The 25,263-nt window shown below is 34.5% G+C and overlaps 1 protein-coding gene across 1 annotated transcript in view; it reads left to right on the plus strand.

Moving 5' to 3' along the window:
* GALNTL6 (polypeptide N-acetylgalactosaminyltransferase like 6) overlaps window positions 1-25,263 on the plus strand; it is a 1,234,451-nt gene that overhangs the window by 236,679 nt on the left and 972,509 nt on the right. The window lies entirely within an intron of this gene.

Raw genomic sequence — 25,263 nt, forward strand, 5'->3', positions numbered from 1 at the left:
TCTTTCTTTTTTTCTTTTTTCTTAAATTGAGATTTGCGCCATTTCAGTGCGATGCTATTTGTCTTATTTCTCTTCTGCCATCACTGATAGCATTTCAAATCAGTTCCTATAGTAATTGACAACTTTAGCTTATGGGCTAGAGCCTTTCTCCACATTGCACTTTTTGACATTGCATCAATAATCTCTGACTTCCCCACTTTTAGTGATTATTTCTCCCTAACATCTCTGTCAAGCGCTGGTGTGACCATATGTGTCTTATCCCCAGAATACCTCACTTGAAATTACAAATGGGGCCAGTCCACTTTCTGATTCCAACTATTTGTGCATCTGTCTCAGTAACACTAGTCCATCAATTCTTTGTCTTTCCCCTCTGGTACCTGTTGTGCCTCTATGTTTTTCCTACCATTGATCTCTCATTTTGATCCCTAGTCATCCTTGATTTTCTTGTTCATCATACCATCTGATAACTTGTCAATATCCAAGAATGTGCTGTCTGAAGCCATTTGGCAAAAAAACAGAAAGCAACAACAAAAACACTCTGTTTCTTGGTGAATCAAGAAGTCTGACCACTCTCATGTGTAGTCAGAGACTGCTGAGTACGGTTGAAAAAAATCAGACAACCTGATATCGCTATGAATTCATAACTGGAAACCTTAATTAGGTCATTCATAATGACCAACAATCCACTGAATTACATTGATCACCCCTTTTCCACAATTCTATTCTAAATATACTCTAAACTTTTCAAACAGTTGACTCCCTCTATATTTCACTCGTTGATTTTAAAAAATCTTACCTTACAGAGAACAAAGTAATCTTTATACATACTCAACTTCCTATGACCAAAAGCAACAACCTACATTCTTTTCAATCTTCCTTTCTTCTGACTTCCTTTCTGTAGTTGGTGCAATTGATGCAATTGAAGCGATGTTGCTTATCTTATTTTATTTAAGGATATTTATCTCACTTACCTTTGGATCTCTTACTATAATACCTTGCCAAAGACCAAAAGAGGATTTCAACTCGGTCAGTTCTCCTCCAACTTAAAAACCAACAAAATAACTAACTTGCAAACTAATAAACTGAAAAACAAGTAGAAAAAAATATATATATATAAAATATATATATATATATAGGTTTTTTTATTTACTTTGCTATACTTGGCATATCTCTTATCTCTTTACCATCAGTTTTTCCCCACATTTGCTTGTCTGTCACTGGGTTTTCAAACTATTCTAATATTTTTTCTGCTTCCAGAGTTCTACTGTTCTTTCCTCTGTCCTTCGTGTTTCTAGTTCAGATGGGTATTTTAGCTTTTTATTTGTTTAGTCTTCTGACAGGATTTGACAACAGTAAACACTCCTTCCTAAAAGGAAAATTTTCTTCTGTTGACTTCTGTAAAACCGTATTTCCTCATTTTAAACCTACCATTTTCTGTCCATCTATCACAAATGTAGATTTTTCAAAACAAGGACCATATTTTGAGGTCTCTCCTCTATTCTGACTACACACTTTCATTAGATTTTATCTAACCCATTGGCTGCAACAGCCATCTATGGTATGACAACTATATCTTTTTATTTCCTACCTCATTTTCTTTCTTGAGTACCAGACTCCTGTATATAATTGGCTTGTGAAAACTCTATGATGTACGTTCAGTCACAACTAACTCAATATACATAAAACAACCTTGTTATCTTCCCATCTTCTCACCAAAGCCCACATCTACTTCTTTTCCACTCTTCCACATCTCAGAATCTATTGTCAATACAGTACTAGTTTGTCAAGCCAAAAACTTGGTTACTATGCTTTACTTCTTCCTTTTTTTTTTATTTCCTGCATCTGATCTATATGTATGTATGTATGTATGTATGTATGTATCTATCTATCTATCTATCTATAGATAAATTTACTTTAGAGCCATATCACTTAATTCACTCTAATTCTACTGCCAACATGCTATGATAATCTCATTCTTTTGTAGATTAGTTCATAGACTTTGAACTTGTCTCCTACCATAAAATCATACTCATACATATCTTCACCCAATCCATTTCCACACTGTACCTATAGTCAACTTTTTGAAATGATGTCTAAAATTTGTGCTGATGTTCATAACCTTTGACATGACATAGGTCACATCTCCAAGATTGTTCCCCAACTCAACCTCTTTATCCTCTATCTCAGCCACTTGCTACTTTGAGGTCTTTTCCACCAGGAACTACAGTTTCATACTTCTTTAGGATTTAAAGCATGCTCTTTCTTAAACTTTGTGCCTTACTACTCAAATAATTTCCCCCTTTTTTTCTTCCTTTGCCCCTTGGCCAAATGTTTTCCTACTCATCTTTTATTTTTCATCTTGAACAGAACTTCTTCAGGATTTTTGAGCCTTACTCTAGATTAGGACTTTCTGCTCCCATAATATCCTTAAGATACATTATATACTTTACTATAATGACTTCTATAATATTTCCTTTCCCCTGCTAAGTGTAAGCTCCATGACACAACAACCATATCTACCCTCCTTACAGCTCTACTAAAAGCAATTAATGCAATGTTAGCACCCCCCCAAAAAAGATAACTTTTTTAATGACGCTCATGGATTTCCTACAAGTATTTTATGGTTTTTAAAAAGTCATATATGTAAAGTGTGACTGTCACATAGTAAGCAATCAGTAAATAGTAGTTTACTTCTCATCTCTCTGACATACATCAGCATAGTAAATACCAAAAAACCCAAGAAAATGGCTTCACCATTATTCATGCCTTTTGATACATTATATTAAATATATATCTGTATTTTTAGTTAATAGTTGTTGATTGTCTTATATAGGCTAGCATAAGGTAATGCTCCTACCATATTTAACTTGAAGCACTTTTTACTATATTTATATTTACTTTTTCCATAATTGCTAAGCAATCACCAAAAATAATAAAGGAAAAAAACACATTTTTTCATATGTTGGGTATCTTCTTTTTCATTCTGCTAAACAGAAAGAACAACAACAAAAAAAAAACCCTCATTTCCCTATTTCTGTATGATGTTTCTTATTATAAAGTAAATTATTAATGACTTCTTCTATTTCAACTCATGTTTTAATCTTTAGATGTCTCATTCACTCATTCAGTATATTTTTCTTTTCTTTACTGCAGCCTAGCTACAAGTTTTTAAAATTTACCCCTTGCAATCAATGTATTTTTGTGAGCAAAATCATACTCATATATATGCTAGATATAAATAATGTTGAGCTTCGTATTTGACAATGAATGTTTTAAAGATGGTTTAACCATTTTTTACATTTTGGTAATTTATATAGTCCTACCCTGTCTTCTTTAGAGAAACATGTAAACCCTTGAAATTGTTCTTCTCCCCTTACCTCCAGTTTTGTTGAAATGTAAATGGCATATATCACTGTATGAGTTCAGGTGTATAGCATAAAGGTTTGAATTACATATATTGTGAAATAATTACCACAATAAATTTAGATGACATCATCTCCTATAGACTCAACAAAAAACAGTGGAGAAAGAGATAGAAAAAAATTTCTTGTCATAATGAAAACTCTTAGGATCTACTCTATTAACTTTCCCTGTATATCATATAGCAGTGTTAACTAGAGTCATCATGTTGTTCATTGCATCCTTAGTACTTCTAAATCTTGTAAGTTGAAGTTTGTAGCTTTCACCATGTTGCTCCATCCCACCACCCCTTTCACCCCTCATAACCACAAATCTGATCTCCTTTTCAGTGAAATTTTTGTTTTTGTTTTTTTTTAGATTCCACATATAAATTAGATCATACAGTATTTGTCTTTGCCTGACTTGTTTCACTTAAATGTCCTCAAGTTCCCTCCATGTTGTGGCAAATGGCAGGATTTCCTCATTTTCTATGGCTGGGATTTTTGAATTATAATGCAAGTATACTTACAGCACTCTGCTCAGAATCCTTGGTGACTTCCAATTGCTTAAAATAATAAAGATCAAAGCCCTTAGAATGGTCAAAATTCCAAAGCATTCGTTTTTCTAAAACTCCTAAAACCCTTCCCTAGTATAATCCAATCACAAAAATTATAATTAAACTATTGAGCTCACCTCAACCCCTGATATGCCTGTCATTTTTCCACTATTCTAAGTACCCCATACCATTCTGCTTTGACTTTCATGCCAATAGTAAATGTCAAGGAATGCATAGATTCTTCTTTATTTCATTAGAAAATTAATTTTCTTCTTTCTCTATGCTTCTGTTGAACTTTGTTGCTATTGATTGTAGCACTGAAAAAATACTTTCTTGTTCTATAATTGTTTACATATGTACATATTAAACTTATATTTTTCTTGAAGGTAAGAGCCATATTTTATTTTTCCTGTGATGCTTAAATTTTTCAATACATACATATATTTCTGTTGGACTGAAGGAAGTATTACTATTTTCAAAGGCTTGTTTCTCAGCTTTATTTAACTAATAAGTCTTCCAATTATATTTAAGTTATTCATTGTGGAATAGGAATAGTTTGACAGAGGTAGAAGGAAGATTATATGATGGAGAAACTGGCAAATGTTGCCTATTAAAGAGATATCAAAGTGGAATTAGGCATATAGATAAAATATCTGTCAAATTTCAGGTATGACAAAAGAAAAATAGTTGGGTTGTAGAACTTTTAAAGAAAATTCTATTTACATTGAATGAATTCTAATAAAATCTGGGTAATTAGTACCAATTACTTTTTATTATATTATTTAGGAGACCATTTTACCACAAAAGAGTGTAGTGAGCTATGGTTATTTGAAATGATAATATCGTGTTATTTGGAAGTACGTGAGAAGTAAGCTAAAGTATTAAATAAATAGAGGGGAAACATCCGTAGAGATATCATGATAAAAAGCATAGAGATGCCAGTTGTCTTTTTACTTTCATTTCCTTCATTCCTCTCTTCCTCCTTTCATTCATTCTTTTCTGTCTAAATGAGCAGATTTTAGCTTTTGTGGGGCCCCACCCCCAACAGGACCCCCATCCCCTGATATCCATCAGATTGTTGCTAAGTAAGTAAAGTCTAGGAACAAATTCTCTATCCAAGACAAATCTTTCCAACGAATATGGCTCATTTTCCTAGCATGGCAACTAAAGCACTCAACTAAAGTGACCCTCAATGCTTCACAGCTTGATTTTTATTAGCACATCAGACACGGGTAGATTATCATTTAGATAGGTTAAACAACTTCTGAATTTTGCAGGTAATGTTAGTAAAGGAAATAATGTTTCCATAACAAGGAGCTCCCAAAGAATATCCATCTTGTTTTCCTCAGTCATAAAAAAGCTTTCCAATAGCATTCCCAGTTGAACAGGATATCAAGTGTTGAAAGGAAAAATCTCTTTGCATTTCTTTTCATTAAAAGGTGCTCTCATAAAGCAAATATAGTACCTCTCATAAAAAACAGGGCATGTTTTATGAATATTTAACTTATTTTGAACTCTGTAGAAGGAAGTAGCGACCTTGAAAACTTCTAGTAGCAGTGCAGCATTACAACACAAAGACCATCACCTTCGTCATTAATCACAGTAGACTGCCTGGAGCTATTGTTAGCTTTTCAAAAGGAAATATTAAAAGATAGAAGAATGTGAAAATATTTATTATGGACTATTCTATCATTAAAAAAAATTTAAAAAAAAGGGAATGACAGAGACCCAACCAGCATGTGAAGGTCTTTTAAAATTTATTTCTAACATGAAGTTTAAAATTTTTTGTTTTTATCTCCTGTCAGTTTGAAATCAATACACTAGTCAAGCAATAAGAACTCAGTAACCCAACTGCTAAATATTGGTTCAACATATTACCTTCTTATTGGGCTATAGAACCTTGATTTATGCAGAATCACAGTAGGATTATCCTAAATAAGTGAGCAGGTTTTTCTTGTGTTTTATTTTTTTAGGCTAGTTACAGAGGTTTCAGGAGGACATTTAAAATTCTCAGGAGAAAGTAATACGAAGAAACAAATATTTAGCCTTCTGTTAATTAAATCCTTTCTTGTAGGTAGAATATTGACTTATAACCATCATTCAGGCCAAGAGCAAAAATTTCACAGTCACAAAGGAGTGAGAACATTGTTAGATTTAAATTTAGATGAGATTAAATTGGAGGAAAAACAATTCACTTGGTTATCCTTTAGTAAAGCACAAATTAAAAATTTTAAGAAGTTATGTAATGCATTTTCTAGAGTGCGTTTTTAATTTATTTTTTAGAGTATGCTCTTAAATAAAGCATACATAACTCATGTCATTGGCTCACTGGCCAAATAGAATCCCATGGTTATCTATTATAGATAATGCTGCACTTGTTACAATTAAGCCCCTCATACTGGGATTCCTAAATTCAGGACATTTGTGACCTTTAAGTTCATCATTTCTTCTTCAAAAAAATAAGTACTCTATATAGTTTCCTTTGGAATGGTTAACTCTACCCTTCCCAGTCTCTTACTTTGATGCTGCCAATAATGTCTGGATCCTATTTTGACAGATATTAAACATGATATAGTAGAAAGATTACAGGTTTGGGAGTCATGATGATACAGGTTCAAATTATCTATATCTATACTGTGCAGTACAATTGCTGGTAGCCACATGCAGCTAACTGAACAGCAAAAATATGTTTAGCTCAACAGAGTAATGTAATTTTTACTTCAAGTTAAATTTAAAAACATAAAACAAGATGAAACCAGAGAGGGAGACAAACCATAATTGACTCTTAATCATAGGAAACAAACTGAGGGTTGCTGGAGGGGAGAGAGGAAGAGCGATAGGGTAACTGGATGATGGACATTATGGAGGGCATAATGAGCACTGGGTATTGTATAAGACTGATGAATCACAGGCCTGTACCTCTGACACCAATAATACATTATTTGTTAACTAACTGAATTTAAATAAAAAGTTAAAAAATAAAAATAAAAACATAAGACATATAATAGTCTATAATTTTGATAAGACTGTATTTCATTACATCATGCAAGGTACTGGTGTTGCATTGTAGTACACATTGGGCATGCTTCATTTCAGTTATTACATATATATCCATCATCAGTTTTTGCTTATATACACATCATTGATCCATTTGATGTCAATGGATTGACTCAGTTTGAATGACTTTTGTATGTACCCATGTAACATTGCAATATGTTTATTTGAATATTTTATGTAAACAGCACAGGTTACTGATACCTCTATAAATCATAACTGGTGTGGAGCCTTTTGGCTTTTCCATGTAAAGTTTCATGTCATCTGCAAAGAGAGAGAGTTAGACGACTTCTTTGCCATTTGAATGCCTTTTTTTTTTTTTTTTTTTTTTAACCATTTTGTTGTCTGATTGCTGAGGCTAGGACTTTTTATACTATGTTAAACAATAGTGGTGAGAGTTGGCATCCCTGTCATGTTCCTGACCTTAAGGGAAATGCTCTCAGTTTTTCCTGATTGACAGTGATATTCACTGTGGGCTTTCCATAGATGGCTTTTATCATGTTGAAGTATGTTCCCTCGATCCCCATATTTTGGAGAGTTTTAATCAAGAAAGAATGCTGTATTTTGTGAAATGCCTTTCCTGCATCAATTGAAAGGGTCATATGGTTCTTATATTTCTTTTATTAATGTGCTCTATTACACTGATTTACGAATATTGAACCACCTTGCATCTCAGGAATAAATCCCACCTGGTCGTGGTGAATAATCCTTTCAATGTACTGTTGGACCCTATTGGCTAGTATCTTTGCGAGTGCTTTGGCATCCTTGTTCCTCAGAGATATTGGTCTGTAATTCTCCTTTTTGTTGATGGGGGTCTTTGTCTGGTTTGTGGATCAAGGTAATGATGGCTTCATAGAACAAGTTTTGAAGTTTTCCTTCCATGTGTATTTTTTGAAACAGCTTCAGTAGAATGGGTATTATTCTTTAAATGTGTGGTAGAATTCACCTGGGAAGCTATCTGCCCCTGAACTCCTGTCTTTTGGAAGGTTTTTGGTCATAAGTTTGTAAGTTTCCAGGAATGCATCCATTTCTTCCAGGTTGCCTAATTTGTTGGCATATAGTTGCTCATAATAAGTTCTAACAATTGCCTGTATTTCCTTGGTATTGGTTGTGATCTCTCCCCTTTCATTCATGATTTTATTAATTTGGGTCCTTTCTCTTTTCTTTTGGGTAAACCTGGCCAGAGGTTTATCAATATTATTAATTCTTTCAAAGAAGCAGCTTCTAATTTTGTCGATCTGTTCTACTATTCTTCTAGTTTCTATTTTATTGGTTTCTGCTCTAATATTTATTATTTATCTTCCCCTGCTTGGTTTAGGCTTTATTTGCTCTTCTTTCTCAGGGCCTTTAGGTGTAAAGCTAGCTTGTGTATTTGGAAACTCACAGTGATTCAGCAGTGTGGCAGGATACAAAATCAATGCATAGCAATCAGTTAGAGTTCTGTACACTAACAATGTGTCTGAAGAAAGAGAAATTAAGGAATCATTCTCTTTTATAATTGCAATAAAAACCATAAGATACTTGGGAATAAACCTGTACTTTAGAAACTACAAAACAGTTCTGAAAGAAATTGAGGAAGATACAAGCAGATGGAAAAGCATTTCTTGCTCATAGAAAAATATTGTTAAATTGTCTGTTTCCCAAAGCAACCTCAATACAGTCCATGCAATTCCTATCAAAATACCATCAACAGTTTTCACAGAGCTGGAACAAACAATCCTAAAATTTGTATTGAATCAGAAAAGACCCTGAATCACCAGGGGAATGTTCAGAAAGAAAACCAAAGTTGGGGGCATCACAGTGTCTGACTAAACTATATTACAAAGCTGCAATCACCAAGACAGCATGGTACTGTCATAAAAATAGACACATAGATTGATAGGACAAATAGAGAGCCCAGAAATGGACTCTCAGCTATCTGATCAATTAATTTGTGACAATACAGGAAAGACTATCCAATGGAAAAGAGACAGTCACTTCAGTAAACAGTGCTGGGAAAATTGGACAGCCACATGCAAAAGAATGAAACTGGACCATTCCCTTGCACCATACACAAATATAAACTCAAAATGGATGAAATACCTAAATGTGAGACAGGAATCCATCAAATTCCTAGAGGAGAACATAGTAACATTTTTGACACCAGCCAGAGCAACTTCTTTCAAGACATATCTCTAAAGGCAAGAGAAACAAATGCAAAAATGAACTATTGGGACATCATCAAGATCAAAAACTTCTGCACAGCAAAGGAAACAGTCAACGAAACTAAAAGGCAATCTTCAGAATGGAAGAAGATATCTGCAAATCACACAACAGCTAAAGGGCTGATATCCAAGATCATAAAGAACTTCTTAAACTCAACACCCAGAAAACAAATAATCCAGTCAAGAAATGGGCAGAAGACGTGAACAGACATTTCTCCAAAGAGGACATAAAAATAGCTAACAGACTCAAGAAAACATGTTCCATATCACTTACAATCAGGGAAGTATACATCAAAACCACAATGAGATACCACTTTACACCAGTTAGGCTGGCCAAAATTAACAAAATGGAATAACAAATGTTGGTGAGAATATGGAAAAAAGGGAACACTCTTACACTGTTGGTGGGAATGCAAACTCATATAGATACTCTGGAAAAAGATATGGAGACACATCTCCGTATCTCCAAGACATTATAAATAGAGCTACCCTATGACCCAGCAATTGCATTACTGGATATTTACCCCAAATATACAGATTTAGTGAAAAGAAGGGGCACATGTACCCTGATATTTATAGCAGCAATGTCTGCAATAACCAAACTGTGGAAGGAGATAAAATGTCCTCCAACAGATGAATGGAAAAAGAAGATGTGGTTCATATATACAATGGAACATTATTCAGTCATCAGAAAGGTTGAATACCTACCATTTGCATCAACATGAATGGAACTGGAGGGGATTATGCTAAGTAAAATAAGTCAAGTAGAGAAAGATAATTATCATATGGTTTCACTAATATGTGGAATATAAGGAATAGACAGAGGATCATAGGGGAAGGGAGGGAAACCTGAATGTGAAGAAATCAGAGAGGGAGATAAACCATGAGAGACTCTGAACTCTGGGAAACAAATTGAGGGTTGGAGAAGGGAGGGGGCTGGTAACTCAGTGATGGACATTACAGAGGGGACATGATCTGATGAGCAGTGGGTATTATATGTAACTAAAGAATCATTGAAAACTACATTAAGAACTAACGGTGTACTATATGTTGACTAATTGAACTTAATAAAAATCATAATTAGCAAATAAACTGAAATATTGTTATTTATTTATTTAAATTGTATAATATTTAAATTATTTTTCTAGTTTGAAAGAATAAATATGGATGTGATTCTTTAAATTTAAAAAATACACTTATGGCTGATGCAGAATAGAGTGACAAGGTAAAAGCTACTATAATGATAAAGATAAAAAGAGATTAGGAATAGTTATGGCACAAAATCCATGATGATTAACAATTTACTTTGGCAGTACAAAATGTAAGGCTGTTGTGTAATGTTTTTTAAATTATAAAGTGGACAGTATTAAGAATTATCTTCAGCAAATATGAAGAGAATTTGATAAGAGATTTCCTCTCAGCAGTTAAAGAATTGATGAAATTGGTTGGCTGAAATCCAGTAAATATTAGAAAATGCAAATCTTTATGCAAACCTTTCACTATCCTACTCCATTCCAATTTAGAGAAGGCATAGTAATTCTGGTTTGAAAAATAAATACAGTACTTAATATCTTATGGTGCTTGTTATCCTTGGCATAGAATCGTGGAGGACAGTCAAGCAATTAGGGATGGCATGAGGGTACCTGGTGTCTTCCTAGGCTGGGATTAAAAGAATATTGTAAGGAAGTCAAAAGCATGGAAATGAAAAAAAAGTGTATGTATCCGTATATGTGTAAATATATGCACTTAAATGTGTTTTATCCTTTAAGTACTGGAAATAAATTGTGTGTAAATAAAGATTATGTAAAAAAAAAAAAAAACACTGACAGTCTGAAAATGTCCTGTAGATGTCAGGCAGAGGGTGATTTTTTTAGAGCAATGTTCAGGAGAGGACCCACCTGAGCACCCTGAGATTAGACTCCTCATTCTGTTTTCAAGCCTGATGAGGGCAAGAGCTGTAATCATGCCCGAGATCATCAGAGAAATGCCTGATTTACCTCCAGGACTCTGATTGATTTTATGGTTCCACCCATGTGTCAATATGACAAATGAAGGACTCTACATCTGATGGAACGGGATCCACGTGTACTTCTCTGTGCCTCAAATCGCTGAGAAATGCCAAACAAAAATGATCTGAAACATTTTTACTTTTTCTCTACCAAGGACCAGTATGGTCTCTAAACGTATTTCCATGGTCTTTAAAATTGCTTATAGGGAGGAATTTAAAACAAATTCCAAATGATGTATAAAATCGAAACGTTTTAGATTAATCATGGGTTCTAAATTAATCTAAATTAATATAAAACACATAGATTAATTGTATGTGTTAAGAAAACACTATTTTTGATAGTGCAGAGCAAAAGTAAACCATGCATATAAAATTTTAAGAATGTGCTGCTTGAAAATAAAAACGAGCTGCTTAAAATTAATGAAAACCTTTGTCACTGCTTTGTGTCTAGACAGATAAAATCTAACATATTGAGTTGGTTGAGGTTATGTTTATTGAGTGGCAACGAAGTAGTAAGAAAACATTATTTCTGTAAGACTATCTGACTTCCCTTAATACTTTGTACATATCAAGCTATCTCCACCATCCAGTGGGCAGCCAAGTTCTCTGGCATTCAAGTCCTCTGCCTCAGTGTGAAGATGAATCTCATTTCCTTGAAATACAGCTACTACTGTATTTCAAGGAAATGAGATTCTGTTCAAGCAAGTTGAAATCTTAATTCCAGTTCTTTTCAAAGTAATAATTTATATATAAAGTACCACAGATGGATGTTTATATTGGATATAATAACTTGAAGACTTATTTTATCTGAAAATGGAATTAGAGCTTCTTGATGCCAGCATACAGAGCTAAATCATTTAAGGTCATACTCCCATCTTTCAATGCTGTAGAAGCCCCATCTTTCTCCAGTGGAACATCTAAGTCAGCATCACTCCTTACTCAAAAGAAACCACACACAAAAAAAGACTTTCCTGTCACAAAGCCAATAAATGAACATAATATTTAGCAAGCAGACAAGGCTGGGTGAGTATAAAATATTGTTACTAATGAACTAATTAAAACAAATATAGTAGAAAGCATTTTGGTTCACGCAGTGTTTTATATTAGATTAGATTAAGCAAAAACACCCTAAAATAAAGTCAATTTAGTGACTGAAATTTGAAGTTAATGTTAAAATATATACGTCTCATTTAAAATATATTTTTTAAAGATTTTATTTATTTATTTGAGAGAGAGAGAGACAGCTTAAGAGGGGAGAAGGTCAAGGGGAGAAGAAAGAGACTCCCCATAGAGCTGGGAGCCTGAGGCAGGGCTCGATCCCAGGACTCTGGAATCATGACCTGAGCCGAAGGCCGTGGCTTAACCAGCTGAGCCACCCAGGTGCCCAAACCTCTCATTTAAAATCCTAAAGGGACAAAATACAATACATTTTATAATCATCAGCGTATCAGTGTATCACAAGATCTAAGTTGTGAATGTTATTCACAATAAATTAAGAGTCATTTTAAGTCAGTCAGGTTCCTTATTTGAGGGGAGGTAATGGAAAGGGGAACCATTACATTCTGTTACATAACAGTAAAGGATGAATCTTGAAATTAATGCCCAGACCCTAATGAGAATGATATCATTGATTACAATTTAACTGGGTAAAAGGTGAGTACTAATCTGTGTATTTACCTGTGTCATTGCGTATAAAATTCACCTACATAAACATGCCTAAAAACACAACTTTCAGATCTTTTTCACACTCCTGATGTCTACCGTCAGTCCTCTTTAGGTATGAACAGCATGCTGTCTTTTGATGCCAATAGTGTATTGTAGTGTCGACACAGTCCTTACTGTGTCATCCTCGAATCACAACTTTTGGAAGTGTTGCAGTTGAGCGTTTTGTTTTTGTTTTTGTTTTTGTTTTCCTGGAAAATAGAAATAGATTAAATTATGAGAAGCATGGTATCATTTGTGGAGAAAACAGATAATGTCTGCCTCTGTCAGAAAAGGGTTTTTCTTGTTTCTTTTAATTTTACAGTGGGCTTTAATTGCTGTTGAATCACCATTTTTTTCAGAGCTTGTATTGTCCTCAGATTTTCTTTTTAAAATCTGATTGGGGGGAGAAAGACAACTATCATATGATCTCCCTGATATGAGGAAGTAGAGATGCAACGTGGGGGGTTTGGGGGGTAGAAAAAGAATAAATGAAACAAGATGGGATCAGGAGGGAGACAAACCAGAAGAGACTCTTTTTTTTTTTTTAAGATTTTATTTATTTAGTTGACACAGAGAGATCACAAGTAGGCAGAGAGGCAGGCAGAGAGCCCGATGTGGTGCTCAATCCCAGGACGCTGGGATCATGACCTGAGCCGAAGGCAGGGGCTTTAACCCACTGAGCCACCCAGGCACCCCCAGAAGAGACTCTTAATGTCACAAAATAACCTGAGGGTGGCGGGAGGGAGGGAGGTAGGAGATGGTGGTTGGGTTATGGACACTGGGGAGGGTATATGCTATGGTCAGTGCTGTGAAGTGTGTAAACCTGGCGATTCACAGACCTATAACCCTGGGGCTAATAATACATTATATGTTTATAAAAAATTTTAAAAATTGTTAAAATTAAAAAAAAATAAAATAAATAAAAATAAATAAAATCTGATTGGGGGAAACCAAAGAAATTAGGAAACGACATCATTATCATATTATGTCAAAATTGTGAACAATTCCAAATACTATTTACCTAATACTGAGTAGATACTAACTCTTAGATCTCCTAGAAAGTGGCTACCTGAGTATTGCAAGGTAGCTTCTCTAGTATGAGAATTGTTTCAATCTGCATTTAATGTATAGTCTTATCTGCAAAACAAGTTATCTTCTAATGGCTTATTTTGTCTCTTTAAGTAGTTGTACCAAACAACTTTATTATCTATAAGTGTGTGTACACATACACACACACACACACACACACACACACCACCAGACAAATGTGATTTTTGAGAGGAACTATCAGTTTCTAGAAGGAACATCCATTATATGTGACCTTCAAGAGCATACTTGTCAAAGTGCTTGTGTCCCATAATGACAGCAAGATATTCTATAAATATAAACACTTTAAAATTTTTCCCATGGTTTGGAAGACGTAGATGGGTATCAAGGCACCTTCTATATAAGTATCTGGAGAGAGGTTATAATTCAGAGTTTCTGTAACTCATCTATTCCATAACCAAAAAAGTAGAATGTCTGGGTCCCCAAACCAGACCAAGTCACCCACTACATTAGTCAGGAGGACATAAGGAGCTATTACTTCCCAGGAAACATTGACCTAAATTAGCTCAGAGGTTGGCAAACTGGCCTGTCACCTGTTTCTATATGTCCCATGAAGAAACTATGATTTTTACATTTTCAGATAGTTGAAAAAAGTTAAAAGATTAACATTACATGACATGAAAACATTATGTGAAGCTTAAATTGTCCATAAATAATTTTCACTGGAACAGAGCCACTCATATTCACTTATGTTTTCTATGAATGTTTTCCTGCTACAAGGCAGAGCTGACTAGTTGTGACAAGAGACTTTATTATCTGGCCCTTTACAGAAAATGTTTGCTGACCCACTAGATAGGTCAAAAATAAGTCTTCCCAGGGAGACGAATGAGCTATATGGAGACTCCTGAATTGTTTTCTCCTATATCCTAAGATCCTCCTTATTTTACTATTGCCAGCTTTGGCCTGCCAACTCTATGAGTAACTGTAAACATACTAGTTATCAGTTGGACTATCTGAAATTACTTTTTCAGCATGACCTTAATACTGCTGCTCGAAGCAGTGTCTCCAGTAAATTGTCAGGACCCAAGGAAGATGTTTTACTGTCCTATTGAGGCATAGTTCTTTTAAGGGATTTTGTTCCAGACCATCTAATTTCCTTATATATGTAAAGTAATAAATTTATATAAAGTATCACATAAAGTCACATTCCTGACTTTCTCCTCAGCTAACCTCCTCTGTGCCTGAGAGGTCACAGCTCTCAGAGTACCCTTTATCCTGCTGTCCTCTCTGAGCTAATAATAAGGCACCTTGAAGAATTGGCCACAGCCTCGATTTCCTTTTTCTATGTTTTATTATAGGACATAGTCACAGGAAATAAAGGGTAATTCTAGAACATAGCTGGATGCCCATTCTTCCTTAACAGGGGTTGTGCACATATGCAGTTTGGAAATGAATAGAAGCATGCCTTCTCAACATTTAAGTGAGAATATTCAGCACAGGCACTTCGGCTGTATATTGAGCTTAATTTTCTTTTTAAAGTCAGACTCTGTTTTGATGCAGACACAAAAAGGAAACTATCTTAGATATGCCCAACAGTACAAGTTCACAAATTCATAGATTTACAAATAAGCAAGAGGTTACTAAGTCACTTTTATTTTAAGAATCTATATAGGTAAAATTACAATAAAATATTGCATTCAGAAAATCATAACTTAATCATGCATACTTAATTACACAAAAAGCAGAGTATGGAACTGAAGATGTGGATTCTGGATCATATGTGTACTGCCTTAGGTAACTTTTGTTGCACCAACAGTCAAGAATGTGTCCTCTTTTAAAGGAAAAGTAATTTTAAGATTTCACACCGTTAAATGTAAAGAATTGCAGAATAAATCTCTATAGAAAATTGATAAAAATGGCTTTATTTGTATTATTGCAATATGCACAATTTTTTTTTGCACTGATTGTCTATATTGATATTTGTAGGGACAAATATGTAATTTCCCATTTTAACAAAAATAATTTTTAAGACTTTTAATATGTCTGTGATACATTCACACATCCTTTTGTTAGAAGGAGTGAGACTCTTTTCATTTCATGTTTCATAATAGTATAGACTAGGTAAAATAAAATGCATTGCTTTGTTGCAAATAATTACAAAATAAAAATCTTTATGCCCAGAAAGTATAGTTTCAAATTTAACAGACAAGTCTATAATATCACTAAGCATGTGAAAATGTAGTTGGGACAAGTTTTTCTCAGGTTAGAATATGAAGGAAACATATCACAATTTTCGAATAAACTTGAATTCCACAAACCAGTAATATAAGAAGAAAAATTGGCAGTGGTGTGTGCCTAGGAATGTTCCTGACCTAATACTAGGAGCTAAAATTGAAAGACTTTATACTCTATTATTATAATATAACTAATAACATAACACACTTGTGTTTAAAATGTGTATTATACATACAAATAATTAAAAAATTTCCACATAATTTTGGCTTTGGGAACTCTTTAAGCCAGGGAAAAGGAAGGTATAATCCAATGGTAACACTATCAAGGCAAAGTAATACAGTTGATTGAAAATACAGTTGAGCACGCCCAGCAGATGAAGGTGTGAATTTCCTCATACATCATCTTAATGGCAACATTTTCTACAAAGCGACATGGAGCACTCCTTTCATATTTCATGAGTTCTATTTGCCTGACTTCAAAATGCCAAATGTGCCAGTGAACAGTACTTTAATATTCATGGGTTTTTGAGATGGCTTTGACAGTTGTCAACTAGAGAAATGGTTTCATCAGGAAAGAATCTGACTTATGATTTCCGGCACACATATAAAATCATGTAGTCATTCACATATGCATTCTATTTTAAAGGTATTTTTGCATAGCTATATATTATGAAAATTATATAGATATAAAATCTTTTATGTAACAGTAAGGCATTTTCAAATCTTATTTGGATATATACCTAGTATTCTAGAAAATTTTAACCCCAGACATATAATAATTGAGCTATTTTGAAAGGACATAGTTCAGTTAGTATCCTGAAAGTTCTCTAGAGCACAAGTTATCACAGTATAAATTACGCATATAAGTAGAGAATTTATATTTCTTTTTCCTTGTGTATTTAAAAAAAATAAGTAGCTCAGTTTAGGGAAAAATCATAGCATTTCTCTTTAGCCCCAAGGATTTAGATTTTGTTTTTTTAAATCTCTCAGCACTTCACACAATAAAATTAAAATTAAGGTTTATTGATGGAAGAGTTTATTGCTGTTAAACTTAAAAGTTCTATGAAATTGTCACATGTCAGGTATTAATAATACATTGAATAAATTATAAACATACACACAAACTTTACAAGAATTTATTGCATACATTATGCCATTATGTCGTATTCTCCAATAAATCTTATAAGTTTGGAGAACGAGTAACATGCAACCACCATTGGTTTGATAATAATTTCTAACAGTTATTGAATACTCAGTGCCTTCCAGGCACTCCTCTAAGCACTTTATATGTATTAGTTTAATTAATTTAGGTAGTATTATTAACTCATTTTGTAGATGCAGATGTAGATGTAGATTAACTCATATTGTAGATGCAATATTTTAAGTAATTTGTTTCATGTTTCATTCTAAGTGGTAGAATCATGATTAAGAGATTGACGAGGTTCAGAGCCTGGGCTCCAACAAAACCCTAAAAGGATCAGAATTTAAACTACAAATGAGAACTTAGGTGATATTCTAGGGTGATTATTATTTTTTCCCCCTTCACTCAAGGATCATCTTTTTTTTTCTTTTTTTTTTTTTAAGATTTTATTTATTTGAGGGTGAGTGAGAGCAAGAGAGATCACAGAGGGAGAAGCAGACTCCACTGAGAAAAAGTCTGATGCGGAGCTGGATCACAGGACCCTGGGATTATAACCCAAGCTGAAGGCAGTTGCTTAACCAGCTGAGCCATCCAGGCACTCCAAGGATCATCCTTATTGATAGGTGTCTTTACTTCATTGAATTTAACCTTGAAATAGTATCCCTTTTTGTGATGTCATTTTGTTAGCACTGAAAATTATGCTGAGGTTATATGAATTCTTGAAATTAGTGTCTTTTTTTTGTTCATTTTTTTCTCATTCTATAAATTATATGCATTCAAACGGGCAATACGAGCAATGAATGCAGCAAATGGAATGATGGTTTGAGTTCCAATAGAGAATTTAGAGAGCTGTGAATTTCCTAATAGCTAGTATTTGGCTATTGAATCTGTATGTTTAAAAATACAAAAGCCTAGAATATAAATTATTAAGAGTTTGTTGAAAAAATGGGCCCCAGACCACCTTATTTTCCCTTTGAGTATACGGGCTGGGACTTAACATGGATCAGTATAACAGTTTATCTGCCCTGTGTTTATATATGGGATTTTAGGATAGTTAAAAGAGAACTCAAACTCATACTGTAACAAACGGAAATTTTACTGAGATTCATGACTTTGCAGCAATCCTCCTACATTTTCCAAATCAGTTCTTCCTTTCTTTCTCCAGAGCATCCATTTGGACATTCTTTCCTAAAAATATCTGATCCTCTTCCTTCCCACTACATTCTGCAGATGTCCATGCCTACTACTTCACAGGAGAATGAGAAACAAAGAGGCTACACCTCCTTCAGCAAGATAATATGAAAACATGAAATATGCCTCCCACATTTCTCTCTTCCTCTTCCCCTACTGTTAGGATGTAAAATCTTAACAGCGCTTCCCCCGCACTGAAGGCTCTGTCCCCTCACTGCGTCAAAGTGACAATGCTTGTAGTTCTCATTTTGTCCTCTTGTAGATTTTCAACCCCCATACTATTTAGGACGGGGTAAACTATGCCTAAATAAACAAACCTCTCATCTTGAACTCAAGAGCTTCAACGCGACATCTGCATTAGGACTTCCCACTCAATTCTTAAAATTAGTTTCCGTTTCTGACAGTAATTCTAAAAGGCTCCAATATCTTTGCTGCAATACCTCGGGCACTACAGTTACTCCTCATTCTGTCTTTTACTCATCCTTTCAGCTTTATTTTCAAATTCTGACTGTCTTCCTTGAAACCCTTTCTCTTGTGTGTGTGGGGGGGGGGGTTGTTTTTTGTTTGTTTTCTGATGCACACTCATACTTTTTCTGTCTTTCATTTCCAGTCTTTTTTATAATTACCTCTTTTTATAGTCCTTAATAATGGTATTCCTCAGCATTTATAAATATTTTTTTCTTCTTGGTTGTCTCATCTTTTCTGCAACCCATGGCCAATTTGCTAGAGTTTTTATCTTCTGTCTTTTGATTTAATGTATACAAGTGATGCCAACAAGCCAGATCCAAGGACCAAGAGGAGGTCCCACAGGACCAACCAAGAGGGTCCTTGGCTGTGTGCAGGATAGAGGTCAAACAAACGTGAGCCAGCAGGAGATGAAAGCTCTTAGTTCAAGATAGAGAGTGCAGGTACAGAGAATCTGGGAGACTGAGAAAGAAATAAGAGTCTCATCTTTGTTGGGGACTGGGGTATTTCTTGAGGATTGTGGTCTAGTGTACATGTCATCTCGGGCACCCAGGAACCTGTAAGAACAAAGATGAGGACCCAGGTATTATTCTGTGAAGCCAAAGGGTCTTGACATAGAGATGTTGACATTGAGGTGTCTAGCTCCAGTGGTCTTGGATACACATATGATGGCCTCACCTGGTCAGTCTCACCTGGTCCTTCCTTAGATGTCTATTCTAAAGAATTCTTTAACTCCTTGTCCCTTATCAGGAGAACATACACTATTTGGATTATAAGGCATGTATAAAGTGTGGGTGCAAGAAAAGGAGCAAAAAGCAGATTTTTATGGATTCCTTCAGTTTCCCTATCTTACAAGCAGTGGTTCTTATATATGTGGCTTCCAGTTACCATAGCTTAGTTAAATAATACCAAATCCCCAACACCACAATTCAAATTTCAGTTATTGCCATATGTTAGCTGTATGTAATTATATGAAGTACAAAGTTGCTGCTAGCTCTTTAGTGCACAAATTGCTACATAAATAATACATATGCATTATGATTAGTGACTAATTGCATCATTTCTTTCAAAGTTTCTTGGTGGTGGTTTGCTGTGCATGTGGATTCTGTTCACACACAGTAAAGCCTGTAGATATGTTGTCTTCCAGTGAAAAATCCATGTGAAATTTTACCAAAAAAAAAAAAAAAAAGGATAATTAGAAAAGAATTGGTTAAGAAATGTGAGAAAGCAGTAAAGAAATAGAAAGTGCTGATGCTGAGTTGGAAGTTAAATGGAACATAAGATAGAGTTATAGAAGAAATAGCTGACCAAAGAATATTGAAATTGCCACAAGTTTTAGAGACTCTTGATATTTTTCTGCTGAGACATTTTCCTTTTCATTCATGACAGGCATATTTTCCTGATATCATTGAGCTTCATTATAAAAGCTGTTTTATAATTCTTTTCTGCTCATTTTAAGTCCTAATCATCTCATGGTCAGGGTCTGCTGATTGTTTTTTCTATTGAACATGGGTCATATTTCTTTTGTTCTTCTGTTCTTCGTAGATCAGCTTTTTGTTTTGCTTTGTTTTTTAATATCCTGGATGTTGTGAATGGTGTTTTAGATCCTATTATGTTTTCCAGTTGTGTTGATTTTTGTGTGTTTTAGCTGGCATTTCATTGCGTTGGGCTTAAACCATAAACTGTGTTTCTTTAAAACTGTGTTTCTTGGGCACCTGGGTGGCTCAGTGGGTAAAGCTGCTGCCTTCAGCTCAGGTCATGATCTCAGGGTCCTGGAATCGAGTCCCACATTGGGCTCTCTGCTCAGCAGGGAGCCTGCTTCCCTTCCTCTCTCTCTGCCTGCCTCTCTGCCTACTTGTGATCTCTCTCTGTAAAAAAACAAAAAATAAAAATCTTAAAAAAACAACAACAAAAAAAACCCAAAAAACCCAAACTGTTTTTCTTTAGAGGCAGAGTTTATACATAGAATTTGGAGCTCTGCTCTGTCTTTTGGCAGCACTCCCTTAATTTCCAGTGACTGTGATTGCCCAGAGCAGCTCTATGGTTGCTCTGTTCTCTGGTTCTTCTGGACAGAGTGGTTATGATCTTCTATCTTCTATCAGAATCTTAGCTTCCTGCAGGGTACAGACTAGGGTCTAGAAGTTTTGATGAAAGAAGAATCACCAGGTATCACCAAGTGTCTTTCCCTTCGATCACTTTCCAGTACCGAACAGGTTTTGTTGTTTGCTTTTGTTTTTATTGTATTTTGTACAGATTTTATGGTTTTTATCTGTCAATACTAGCTTACTTGGTCTTACTAAAGACCTCTCCTGTTGTCTATATTTTTGAATGTCAAGCTTCATCTCTAAACTTTCTATTCTTACTTCACTCACCTGCAGTTATTTCTTTTTTTTCTTGTCTCAAAATTCTGCTGTAGGTTGTTCTCTGCCTGGAACTCCTCTTTGCTTGGCTGATTGCTAATTATCCTGTAGCTCTTTTTTTTATGGGTAATATTTTTGTAAGAATACAAATCATGAGAGACTGTGGAATCTGAGAAACAAACTGAGGGTTTTGGAGGGGAGGAGGGTGGGTGGTTGGGTGAGGCTGGTGTTGGGTATTATGGAGAGCACGTATTGCATGGAGCACTGGGTGTGGTGCATAAACAATGAATTTTGGAACACTGAAAAGAAATTAAAAACAATATTATTTGAATAACCCAAGGCTTTTTCAACTACGCCATATAAATGATTCCAAAGCATATTTTATTTCTTCTTTTTTTAAAAAGATTTTATTTATTCATTTGAGAGGAAGAGAGAGAGAGAGAGAAAGCAAGTGAGCATGAGGAGGCCGGGGACAGAAGGAGAAACAGGCTCCCCATTGAGCAGGAAATCCTACTCAGAGCTCTATCCCAAGGACCCCAGGATCCTGACCTGAGCCAAAGATAAACACTTAACCAATTGAGCCACCCAGGTGCCCCAGCATATTTTATTTCTAACATTCAACTAGACATCATTATCTGGCACATAGAAGTCATTTAACAAATATTGGTTGAATTAATAAATCAATAATCAATCAATTTAGGGAAACATGAATTTAACATAAAGATGTGCATCTAATACATGCTTCTAGTGAACAAAAGGTTTTGATTTAAGTCATGAAACTGAATATTTTTATTATTTGTTAAATGTGTGTTGATTTCTTCTTATAATTAAAGGCATACTTACGGCTATAAATGCATTACTCTGGTACTTCTCTTTACCTTTATTATTTTCTAGCTTTATAAATACTTTCATAAAAATGATTGCTAAGCTTCCTTTTATACAAATAAAGTAAAACCATACAATTATTTAAAGTAATAATTTTTCATTAGATTGTGTGCACAATAAGTGGATAGTTGATTTTTATATGCATTCCAACTTTTCTCATTTAACTTAGACAATAAACAACTAAAAGGATAATCATCTGGGAATTTAGTATTTTACAACAAGATTGAATCAGCAAGCATAAAGCTGTAGTTGTGTTTGATTTAGAAACACATTTTTTGTAATTTTGTATAGAAAACATCAGTATTAACTGCTAAGAGATGTTCTTTTCTCAAAGATAGAACTTCTATAGAATTGCCATAGAATTGATTATATGTAACTCAACTTTTAAGATAGAATCAAAACATACATAGAATTTACAATAATTATTTTTTTTTAACTTAAGGAGGTAAATAAGATTCTAGCTTTAGAGATTTATACTTTTGTGTTTTTGTTTTGTTTTGTTTTTTAAAGATTTTACTTATTTATTTGACAAAGAGAGAGATCACGTGCAGGCAGAGAGAGAGGTGGAAGCAGTCTCCCCGCTGAGCAGACAGCCTGTGTGGGGCTTGATCCCAGGACCATGAGATCGTGACCTGAGCTGAAGGCAGAGGCTCAACCCACTGAGCCACCCAGGTGCCCTGAGATTTATACTTTGGGAAGACAACTCTTTATAAGGCTAGATCACGAACAAGTCTACAGTGGCTCCAAGCAAGATTTAAAACTATTTACACATCCTGTGAACTGTTTAAAAGGTCTACCGGGAGTCAGTTTCCAAGAGAAGTAGAGAGGTTTTGTACTTAACTCAAATTTTCAGTGGGGAGGATAGAGTATTATCTATTTTACATTTTGAGACATTGTAATTTTAGTTTCTGTGGCCTAGGAAGAGAAAGAAATTGACAGAAGCTGGGAAGCTTTTTTCATGGGGAAGTCTTGAAACATGAGACAGAAATAGCACTCTTTGGTATCCAGGAAACAAGTGGTGAGGGTAGAAAATTGGGTTACATATTTGTGCATTTTTCCTAAATCTCTGGGTATATTGGGAATGGTCACAGTGGGGAAGCTCCTATCGCCAAATAGTTTTTCCAGAAGGGGGCAATCATGAGGCAGTTGTGTTGGGAGCAGAAGTCTATAAAGATAGTACCTGTCTGTCCTGCAGCTGAATATTGTTAAGAAAGACAAGTGAAGCCAGGGACATGAGAATAGCCCCTGGAGACTCCCACATGAAAATGCAGAAGAGAAGAAAAGGGAAGCAGAAGATCTGCTTGAGCAGGTGAGATCAATATATATTAAATTAAGGTAAATATGGAATTGGTGGTACCATATGGAGATGAAACATAGGGACAACCCATTCTATAAAAATGGTTTGTTTGTCTCTCATTATAACATAGTTTATCCCAAAGTAATCTCATTAAGATGAAGTTAATTTAGGTGTGTATTCATACTATAAGAAAGACAACTTCAGGGTTATAGAATATATCCAAATTTAGACTTTAAACTATATATAAATTTGGTTAAAAAATCAACAAAATTCCATTTTTTGGATAAAATCTATCTGTGAAATAGTAATTTAGTATCATGAAGGCGACATTGTAACACAAACAGGATCCCTTAATCACCAAGATGACTGGTTTACCATAGCAGCGGCACATTGCAAGTGGAAATGAAAGAGAGAGAGTAAGAAAATAGTGCATTAATAATTTTTGCACTTACGGAATCTTGTCTGTGAGAGACATATTTTATATAACATCAATAACAGCTTAAACACCTAGAAAATATTTTATTAAAGGCATTTTCCTGGGAAGATTTTTCTTAGATATTCTCACCTATTTATTTGTTCTCAATTATTCTCAGTTTTACTCTTTAATAACTTGCAAAGAATCTTGTTCACCTTTCTTTGTCACTTGTGTTTTTTATTTCATTTCCTCAGACCTTTCTTTTTCATGTTGAAAAAAAATCTATATATATATAGTTTTAATCACATAATACCCTACTTCTAACTTTTACATACTTAAAAATAGATATTTCAGTGGGAAAAACTATTTCTTACTGATTCAGCTGCCACTGTGAGATTAATAATAATAATTATAAAAATAATAGCTAGTGGGTACCTGGGTGGCACAGTTAAGGACAGTCATTTAGGGACATGACTCTTGGTTTGGACTCAGGTCATGATTTCAGGGTGGAGAGATGGAGCCACTCCCTGTGGCCAGGCAGGGAGTCTGCTTGAGATTCTCTCTCCTCTCCCTCTGCCCCTCCCACTTGTGCTCTTTCTCTAAAATAAATAAATCTTTAAAAAAATAATAGCTATTTATTGGCTCTGTAATATACTATTTAAATACATAATTTGGGTAAATCCTTACAGTAATATTTTAGTTCAAGTGATAGTATCTTTAGTTTACAGCTGACAAAACTGACACCTAGAGAGGTTGAGCGACTTGCCCAGGTTACATGGTGAGAAACCAGAAGAGCCAGCATTCCAACTACAATTCCCATGCTTTTTTCATGTGCAGTACTTCCTCATCTTGATCATAAATATTTACATTAGAATATTTAGGAATATTTAGAAATATATACAAAATTATTTACATTAGAATAACTAAGCCACTAATCTCTTTTTTGAGTTATATATCTATTGATGACTTGCAACTGCATGCTATAATTCTGTAAGAAACAGTTATAATTCACTTCCTATAATATCATTTTTTCTTAATTGGCTGAGTGGTATTGCATACTATATTGCTGATTCAACATTAATATTTATTTTTATAAAATAATTTATGAAGAACTTAAACACTATCAAATGTCATTCTTAAAGTTCTGAGGGATTAAAAAAATTAAATCTCAATACCTGATTGTTTGATATTTCTGATTGCTAATCAAAACCATTTCATCATTTTACATAATGTTGGTGATTGCATGAGTAGGGAACATTTTTTGATTTGGTTTATTCATCCATATGAATCAGAGCATTGTTCT

This window comes from Mustela nigripes, chromosome 1, assembly GCF_022355385.1.
Source record: "Mustela nigripes isolate SB6536 chromosome 1, MUSNIG.SB6536, whole genome shotgun sequence".
NCBI lineage: Eukaryota > Metazoa > Chordata > Mammalia > Carnivora > Mustelidae > Mustela > Mustela nigripes.